A 10,374-nucleotide genomic window follows, 5' to 3' on the forward strand; every position below is an offset into this window, starting at 1 on the left:
GCCCTGTAAGGTGTTGCGTTCATTTTCAGAATAAAAATGTAAACTGAAGCGTAAAACATAATTTCTTTAAAGATGAAATACAACAAAATCAACGCTGAGATCAACACTGTCTCTCTCTGCCTTTTCTTCTTTTTATTGCAGCGTTTATTTCCTGTTAAAGAGTTACCAGCCGCTCAGTGGATATTTCTCCATGTGGGCGTGTTTGAGCTGTAATGCTGAAGTGCAATATTAACTCAAGTCTTACTATAACTACAGGGTTTTTTTTTTCTTTTTTTTTTTTACCAGCAACACGTCCACCTTGTTCTTTACACGCCTGTAATCAGAGTACTTCACTTTTTCTGCAAGGCAAAGAGAAAACGTTGACAGCAGTTCAACTGGAATCAAAACCAGTTCAGGATGTGGTAAATATTATGTTTTACTAAGATCCTCTATCTTCTACATCTGTTTGTTTGTCTTTTTTATCATTTTCTGGTAGTGAAATAATTTGGTTGCTCTTTTTGCGTCTTGCTCGTTCTAAGGTCTGCAGCTCTTAAATCTAGTTATGGTGACAGAAAAGAGGCAACAGATTGATGCGAATCATCAGTAAATTGTTGAATACATGCTCATCCTGTCATCTTTCCGGATGGCCTGATTGTGCAAATTTTTAATATTTGTACCTTGCTTGTAAAGCTCCCATTTACCTATTCAGGTAAAACAATGGGAACTGACCTAAGTGCCTTAGGTTGACAACCATAAGCTCACCACACCTAACAATAAGATGTTTGACTTAATGTAAGGAGAAAACTTTCTTTCCATTACATGTTTTGTGAATACATCGTGTTCATAAACAATGCAGCTTTGTATCAGAAAGAACATTAAAACCGTAAACAGCTGCAGGTCTCTTAAACGAAAAGCAGTAATGGCCAGTCAGCAGTAATCGGTAACCTTTGACAACACTCACAGATCTGCCGGTCATAAAAACCGTCTTCCTGCTTCTGTCCAAAAAGGTTCATATGAATCCACCTACACGCTTGTCTTCCAGTCTAAAGCAACCACTTCGTGTTTTCACCAACATGGTGAGCGAAATGAATGATCGTTGCCTCTCGTGCTACTTTTCCGGCTTAGTTTGGATTAGAAACAGGAATTAAAATGTTCTCCCACACATTCAGATGTTTCTTCAGGTCAGTCTGTCCTCGTTTCATCAGCTTGTTGATTTACTTTATCTTGTTTTAGTTTCCCTGAACCTTGATCAAAGTGTCTCTTGTGTTTGATGGCATGTGAGATTAAATCAATCGCTTGGCAGCCAACCCTGACATGATTGGTTGTTGTGATGCAGTTCCCCTCCAAAACAGTTGGTGGCAGCAGTGGTATATGCTTACACTTCATATATTTTAAAAATATTGCCATATACTTATTCAGTTTAAGAAAATACACTCTATTTTTAATTAATTCTTTGGAAAATACAGATGTTGTGCTCTGAAGTGACTGAGGTGATGATCAGTTGTTGACCACCCCAACATGAAAACTGGTTTCCGGGCGATAAAAATGTCTTTTCTTTCCCCTTAGAATTCATTTATATGTTGATCACTGAAACTGTCCTGATTGTTTACCATCTGCCAGACTTAAAAAGCATCTGCTGTGTTTGGCTAGCTCTGAACCTAAGCTGTAGGAGCCACCGGTTGATGGAAAAACTAAAAGAAGAAAACTGAGTCTAACCATCCAAGTGGATGCCACTGAAAGGCTGACATTAATATTTGATAAAGACGAGAAGCAGCATGATATGTGGGGCTGCCGCATCTCCCTTTATGGTTACTCATTGCTCAGAGGGAAAACAAACACGGCCTTTGAGGATGAGGATCCCAGACCGATACGAGGGATGTTACACTCCGGGAGGCGCAGCAGCCAGCTGGATTAGCCGTAACAAGACAAGGTGTTGCGAGCTTCGCTGATGCCGAGGCTCACTGAAAAGGCAATGAGTCAGAAGCCCCACGTGGTGGCCAAATAAAAGGCACCTGGGCCTTTGTTCACTCCACTCAAAAGTTTCAGTGAAACATGATGAAGTATTATTGCAACAGTTACAAAAAAAATAAAAATAAAATAAAGCCTTGCCATATGGGTTTCATGAGATGCAGGCATCCAAAGTCCACACAGTTCCTCCAACAGCTCCTTCAGGGAAAATGTTAGTCAGGTAAAAAAAAAGAAAAAAAAAGTTGGATGAAACATGTTTCCATGGAGCTGGAAACAGAACCACACCTGTGTGTCCGGATGAATTTTTCTGAAATGATCTAAACTGAGCCAACTTACTGGAGCCCTGTAAAAATGTGAGTTTTATTAATATTTTAAGAAAAGAATTTATGATCTTTTTTTTTGTCCTCCAAACAATCCATCTTTGTACCAAGAGCCTTGCAAACGTATCCGCATTTTGCTTAAATTAAAAAAAAAAAATTAATATCTTAGTTCTTCCGACCAACACAAAGTAATATATAATTATGAAGCAGAAGGAAAATCGAGACATATTTGTGGAGAGTTTTTTTTTCTTTACAAATAAAACTGTAACGCATATGGCATGAATTTATGTTCAGTCCCGCAGAGTCAATGCTTTGTAGGACTACCTGCACTGCAGTTTGTCTTAGGAACGCCCAAACCAGATTTGATTGAAATTGAGAGCATATGATATGATACGGAAGTTCTCAGTTGACAAAAAAAGCCTGACCACAGAGTTATCGATTTTCAGCTAGTCATCTTGCCAACTGCTAGGTCTTGTTGCGGTTTACACCAGCCAGTCATCAAAACAGTTTGTTGTCAATCAAATTGTTTTCTCGCAATACCTGGCTAAGTTTGGCTTGTACCACCCTAGAGGTGGTACAATATGTACCACCTCGGGGTACGAAAACGGGGAAGAAACCGCAAAGAATCTGCTAATGGAGACAAAGCTGTTTGGGGCTGACTGGAAATGAACCAGTTAAAGCCATGCTCTTGGAGATAAAGCTCTAAGGGGCGGTATAATGTATTTTCAAGACACACTACCATTTTGTATCAATTATTTCAAGTAACTATGTTACCTATGAAAATGCTGTCAAATAACTCAAAATATAACTTAAAAGAAATTTGACTTCCTAATTGAAATGTCTTGAAATTGGGTCTCTGTCACTCTAAGGAAATCGATCAGTGTGGCTCTGATCTCAATTTGCCTTTGTTTTTGTTTCTGTTTTATTTTATTTTATTTTTCAGTCTTGTTTTTGCACAAAAAAACTCATGTACAGTTGGATGCATGCAGCTGGCCCTTGTCAAAGCATCTTTGAGGAATTGACACTTTCCACCAGAAGCCTCTCTGTCCACCCCCATCCAGCCTCTATCTCTCTCTCACTTACTCGCTTCCTCTCTCTGTCTCTCATATTTCAAAATGTAGATGTCTCATGATTTGCGGGCTCCCAGCCCTTCTACCCGCTGATAAAGCAGCATAAAACAGGGAGGAGCTCTCTGATCGTGGGGCTCCTCCTTCCCGTTCTCTCCCGTTTTCTTCCACTTGTCCCCCCTCCCACCCCGTCACCTCTCACACCCCCCTTCAAGCACTCGTCTCCACCTCCTTCTCCTAGCAGCCTGGTGTGTCAGGAAGAGAGATGAAAAACCTGTAAGAAAAAAAAAAAAAAAAGAGGCGAGTAGGGATTGGCTTTTTTTCCAGTTTCTTGGGATCAGAACAGGCGTCACGGCGGGTGCAGGGGGCAGCGCGCGGAGTACGGAAGGGAGGAGGCGACAGCGGAGCGTAAACACGACAGAAAACGGGCGAATAGAGCGGCGGACAGCGGTGACCCCCCACCACCACCGACACCATCACCTTCTCATCTCCATCCCGTTCGTTTTTTACGCTGTTTGACTCGGCGGCTCCGCTCGCGAGAGTAGCTTCTTGTTAGCTCCGGGTTTTTGCGGAATAAACATCGGAGGCAGAAATAAGGAGGCTGTGCACGAGCGCCAGCAGCAGCAGCGAAACGAACCGACAAGATTCTCCGCGAGCTCAGGACGCTTCCGCGGCGGATAAAACCCCGGAGAGGAGAGTCGGGAGAGGCAAAGAGGATTGTAGCTGCTGAGCAGGAGCGGAGACCTCCCCCCACCCCTCCACCGACCCCCCGGTTCTTCCCTCCGAGTCTCCAGCATCACCAATGCGATGGCATAGCGGCTCCTGCAGCAATACCGAAAGGCTCGAGTCAGATCGGCGCTGCTCGTCTCCACCATGAACCTCTGAAAAGACATCCGACACGGGCACAGATGGGTAAGAGGAGACACTCTCCTTATGAGTATTTCTTTTTTAACAGGAGTATTCAGACAGGATGGGGGTGTGGATGTGGATCAGGACTGCTTTTGGCGTGGAGACGTTAACACTGTTAGTCTGGAATTGAACAGGGTACATAACGTGTTTATGATGCTGATGGGAGTTGTACCAGTCAAATGTAGTGGAACCTGGGTAGAAGTAACCACAAGCTTTTAGAGCTGGTAGCGGGGTTTATGGCTCCCATTTAAAATCATCTGCTGGGTTTAGTTTTGTGCAGATGTGAAGCCGGTGAGAAACATAAGCAACTGCTATAAGACCTCCAGGCCAGCAGGAGGCCCTCGGGATGTCTCAGAAGCTCCATATATGGCATGTTCTATTTTTATGCTTAGAAAATCAACAAGGCCATTAAGCAGTTCAGGATTGCTTCCTATAAAACAAAAATAAATTAACTGGTATAGCATATTTTTAACCCCTCCAGTGGTTTGTATGTTATTAAACCAGAGGCTACCAAAAGGTGTACCTTCTATTTGTGAACTGGTTCATTCAGCGTTTGATGGCATGAAATTAGTAATTAATGCACAACAATTAATACCCTAACAATACCCTAATGCACACAATAATTGAAATGAGTAATTAGCTGATATTAGTCAGCACTCTGGTTATATGCGTTGACAGTAATATTATCAGATATCAATATCTGCCCAAATCTTAATATTGCTGCATCCCTTAGTTAAACATATAAAGTGAACATACATCGTGATGCTAGTAATTAGCTTCACAACAATTACCAAATACAAGTGTTTTCCGACTTGCAACCCGTACACGCTGAAAACTGGTGTGATTTCATCCCAGTAGGCGGCGCGAAAAAGCGTTGACATATTGTGAAAAATATAGGTCTCCAAAACAATTTATTTGTGATCCGATTTAGAAAAGAAAATAGCTTTACTTTAAATTTGCTGTTACATTTTCCGGGAAATTTTAGTTTTTAAAATGATTTTGAAATATATTTGTATATTTATGTACATTAAAAGCCACTGAAACATTTTCAAAAAGCCAAAATGTGTCTTGAAAATGACAGAGAAGTGCAAAAGTACTTTTTTTTTCAGACATCTCATTGGAAATACACAGCATAAAGCATGTCTGAAAAAAAATTTTTAAAGTGAGGGTTTTGGAAGCACAGACTGAGGTCAAAAGGTCACGGCCCTGTCTAAAATTGTCAGCTGACAATTTTCCCTTTCTAAATGTAAAACAGCAATATAACATAAATTGAGAACAACGCATCAAATATAGAAACAACAGTGTTTTAAATTCAATTTCTAGCGGTTCGGTGCATTGTTACTGGAACAGCTGGGTTTGTAGTGCGCTTCCTGTTTCCCCACACAAACACAAAAAAAAACAACGGCATTGATACAACACTCCTCATGTGTCTGTGCTCCATCCTCCTTCCCAGAGGAAAAACCAATGCCACACATCACCTCCCAAACGTTTGAAACTCTCTGCCCCTGGCGGTCGTCTCCCGAATGTGCCGGCTGCGAGCCAAGCTGACAGATTCTATTTTCATCTTGCAGATAGTCAACTGAAACCAAAACTCAGGCCTGCTATACCGCCACCACGCTGAATTGCATTTCTAATTTCCTGTGAGAGCAGGCTCCGGCTCCCTGGCCGGCGCTAAGGGGGTCAGGTATTGATCTTGGGGGAAGCGCGCCTACATGTGAGATTGAACTCGCTGGCCTCCGTTGGACAGTTGGGTGGAATCGTTGCTCTAATAAACGAGGAGGTGTGGGGAAGGCTGAAGGCAGTCGGACAAAAGGCTTTCACTATGTAGGAATGATGCTGGGCAAACCTTTCCGTGGAGCATGCATGTGTTTCACTTTTTGTTTCTCATGGTAGTTACCACCAAGTATGGTTATTATTCAGCAGTAACTGTAAAACGGGCCGAGCTGTACAACAGCCTGAGCCGCAGTAAAACCTGACCGCCCCTGGGTGTAATTGTGTGCACTGGGACTTCACTAATAAGCAGGTTCCTTGTGCTTTCAGGTTTTTAAGCAGTAAGACATTGGTCAAAATGTATGATCAGTTCATACAAAAATGTCATTGTTCTGCTTGATATCTTTTTTTATCATTGTAACAGCATCTGTGACTGTTACACTGACAACTAGTAGGTAAAATAGCAAACTAAAGAGGAGTCTTTTCCAACTCCAACCTGTTGACTCAGATTTAATGTAATTTCTTTGACTGATGTCGTAACTTAGAATCCATTTGAAAATAAAGGAATCAAGACACACAAAGTATCCGATCAATTAATCGGACTTATTCATTGGTCATTGGTGCAATCTCACATCTAAGTTCATCTACCTTTGCAAAGCTCTATTTAGCGACTGTTCAGACAAAAAATATTGGTATTGGGCCAAATTCAGAATCGGCATGTTGGGCTTTTTAAAGAACGGTAATCAGCCAGAAAACAGCAATCGGTTCACTCCTCATATGCCGTCTGTTGGTGTGTTTATTGATAGCAGTTTAGTGGGAAAGTAGTATTTGAAATGTTGTCACAATAATCCATTAATTGTATGATAAATTGTAACAAGCTCAATAATTTCCAATTGTGTGGTTTATCGTTTTTGTCTTTTCTCTCTTTCTATCAAAAACCGGATGGCAAAAGTCTTCAGTCTGTTGCATTTGTCTAAACTTTACAGAGACTTCATAATTCATTTTGCTTGTTGTTTCTATTTATTTATTTTGAGTATTTAAAATGTCTTCCAGTTCCAGTGTTCAATGTTCATTAGAGCTTAAAGTTTATTGTCCTTTAACAATGTGTTCTTGCATTATTATGCCCTTATAATAGTCTCAAAACAACAATATCATCGTTTATCACAATAACTTCTGGGACAATTCATCGTCCAGTAAAAGTTTTTATCGTGTCAGGCCTTTACTAATAACCGATCAAGTAGAGATCTGCTGATTCTGATTTGACACAGATTCACAACAAGCAACCAAGAATGACAAAAGAAAAAAGTAAGTAGAAGATGTCAAACAAGGAGCACAGCTGTAATCTTGCCTCTGAGACGCTGTGGAGAACTCCTTGATGGCCTTTTCTCTTCACGATGAAGAGAAATGTAGATGTGCAAAGACTGGGTGGAGAGCCTTTTCACATGTGCAAAAGTACATGTACTAGGGAGGAATGAGTTGGATTTGTGGTTTTTAAGAAAACTGAAAGCAAATTACTGTAGGACAGCTTGAAGATAGGAGTCATAAATAGACTGAAAGGAAGAATGTTATTTAGATGTCGGAAGGACAAACAAACAAAAAACTCCAAAACCATGTAGACTCTGGAAACCCGCCTGAGCCGCCCGGCTGAAGCTCACTTCCTGTGTCAGATTTGATCCAGAACAATCTTGATGGATTTCTCCCGCACTCTCCCAGCTTCACTTTCAGTTTGACGTATGGGCATGACTTGTAAATACACTTGCGTGGTAAGGACCTTCAGCTGAGACAATGGTCCATTAAGTAGACGAAAGGAAGACGCGGCTGTGCGAGGAAAGTACTTGAGAGAAAACCATGCTTCATATTACTGCTGCACAAATTAGGGAAGCCATCCATCTCCTTGCGTCTCCTGCTCTCAGTAACCATGCAACACTTTCTGCCTCCGTGTGCTTTAGCTTCTCGGCTGCGGACATCTAGAGCCGAGAAAATATAATAGTCTGCTATTTATTGCAGCTCCAGCAGTCTTTTGTGCTATTGATATTGCACATGATGCCATTCTAAACTAATCCAGATCGGTTCTATTTATCCCGTTTTGTCAGAAAATTCAACTGTTTTTGTTGTTTTCACAATTATTCTCCTGTCACTTTGATGGGAAAACTAATCATTTCAGAACCCTAAAACGTCAAACGATTACTTAAAGGCAGATCGTTTGTCCTCGATCACTTTTCCCATGACGGATAACAAAGCTGTTGGCCCTGAAGTCGGGGAAATGATCTGTGTCATTGTGTCTCAAAAGGTGAAGATCTGCCTCTTAATTAGACAACCTGCACTTCCCAAAATGTCAGAACGTTTCGCTGTAGGACTAAATGTGAAAAGGATCCGTAAAAACGGTTATTGAGTCCAGAAATTGGCCTGTTATCTCATCAGCCATCAGCCATATGGATCTCAGTTTGTGTCAGTAATGTCACGCCTTTCCCACTCCATCATCCTCCATCCTTTTCATGCTCTCACACAGCTCTTGCATTATGTTGGGCCTTCTTTTCAGGGCCTGTGACTCAGGTTGCATTCTGACCCAAATGGCTTTTCTGGCACATGGAGGAGTTGTCTGGGTGATATTGCCAGAGGTGATTAGCTTCCTGTTACATCTGCCTTCACTGTAAACCCTAAAAGTCAAAGGGTCTTCTCACTTCACCCTATTCTTTAAAACAGGCTAAAAAAATTGAATAATTTCCCAAGTTGCGTATTGCGTTTGCGTGAAGGTCTCCAGGAAACGAGCACAAATTGGCTTGTTGTTGTAGGCAGATGGAGGCAGACATCTGATATCCTGTAGTGTGCAAATGGCAGTGAATGAACGCAAAGTGCAGGAGAGTCTGTTTTCCTTCGCCAAAGGAAATCTCCACAATCTTGTCAAGGGAGATACCTGGGAAGTAGTGCTTTTTGTTCTGAAGCATTGGCGCACGGGAAATGGGACACAGTGAACGTAAACAGTCCAAATACAAAAAAGGTTTGGCCCAGTATCGATATCCAATATTAAAATTTTTACAACTGATATATACGTATACATTCACGAGCTCCTTATAATTTATCATGCAGTTGATCTATTGCGTATTGTGAAAAGTTTCAACCGATATTGATGTTAATGCAGAAATAAAATGGATTCCTGTAAATTGGCACCATAAAAGGGATGATTTTAGTTTGTATAACTAATGTGTGTGACAACTATGTTATTTGTATTGTCATAAGTGTTAGCTTAGCTCAATATATATGAAGTGAAATATAAGTCTTAAGATAAAGACTATGTCTTTATCTTGTGAATGTAGTTCACAGAAACTGATGCATATCATTGGTTTTCTGCAGCTTTTTGATCATTTGACACTTTAAAGTTGAAACTCCGCCACTGATCTTAACAGTTGATTTGTCCCACCGTCGTGTGAAGTTATGAGACACAGTAGTGAGAATATTCTAGCTCATAATATGGACAATACCCCATCGGTTTTACTTTGAAACCAGATGGCACCAAGTTTAATACAATTAACTAGAACAGATTTGACTTTTGCTTCTCATGACTGTGAAATATTGAAGCTTTTTTTTTTCCCGTTGAGCAAAGCACATTGTCAGTTTTCAGTGACAGGCAGCGTGTTGAAATGGGGCTCTTCCTGTGAGTCATATTCTGACAGAAAGTTGGCCCTGTGGGTTTTGAGGGTTCAAACGGCACTCACAACCAACTTCTTCCTGGTCGCTGAAGTTGAATGATTTCTTTCTCTGTGTGTTACTGTAGGTGATTTATCCGGTTTTTGAAATAAACTCTGCCTGCATTTTCTTTTAGCTTTGTATTGTCTCTGTCTGCATGCTGACACTTGCTGGGTGGCAAAATATTGATCAAGGATATGTATACTATATGTATTCTATCTAAAATCGTTCAATGTAATTTAATCCGTAGATCACAGTTTTACAAACTTTATGTCCAAATTCAAACATTGCTTTACCTTTAAAATGATCAAATCATATGGGTCGTTTTTGTAATTGTAAAACACTACACCTCCCAGATAAAGCTTTACTTGTAAATGAGATGCTAGGCTAGTGTCAGCTAGCTTAATTTTTTTTTCTGTTTTGATATAACTTGTTGATTATTTGGTTAACAGTCTCTTAGAAGTTCCAGTTAATTATCTGGGTGTAAAACCTAGAATAAGGATAATCTCCTGCTTCATAAACTGACATGTTGTTTTGAACACTGTAATTATTGACCTCCAAGTCCCGACTGCACCTGCGCAGTTAACAAGTCACCCTGCTGTTGACAACTTAGCAACTTTGGGGCTATATGTAGCAATTTTTCTGTCAAAAAACAAAAACAAAAAAACGCTATTGTCTAAAATTGGAATTGGCAGGACAGGTGTTTCAAAGATCAGTGATTGGCTGCTGGTAATTAT

General features: G+C 40.7%; 1 protein-coding gene across 3 annotated transcripts in view; it reads left to right on the forward strand.

Moving 5' to 3' along the window:
- The first annotated feature begins 2,962 nt into the window (after positions 1-2,962).
- Positions 2,963-10,374, forward strand: part of mgat3b (beta-1,4-mannosyl-glycoprotein 4-beta-N-acetylglucosaminyltransferase b) — a 66,065-nt gene continuing 58,653 nt past the window's right edge. For 2 of the 3 annotated variants that reach the window (XM_014997290.2, XM_014997292.2), the window contains exon 1: positions 2,963-4,246. The gene's annotated coding sequence lies outside the window, so the exon portion shown is untranslated. The remainder of the gene's footprint in view (positions 4,247-10,374) is intronic. The other variant, XM_088009228.1, reaches the window with a different exon arrangement.

Source organism: Poecilia mexicana, unplaced genomic scaffold (assembly GCF_051168715.1).
Source record: "Poecilia mexicana isolate PSO_F unplaced genomic scaffold, ASM5116871v1 scaffold_2, whole genome shotgun sequence".
NCBI classification, from domain to species: Eukaryota; Metazoa; Chordata; class Actinopteri; order Cyprinodontiformes; family Poeciliidae; genus Poecilia; species Poecilia mexicana.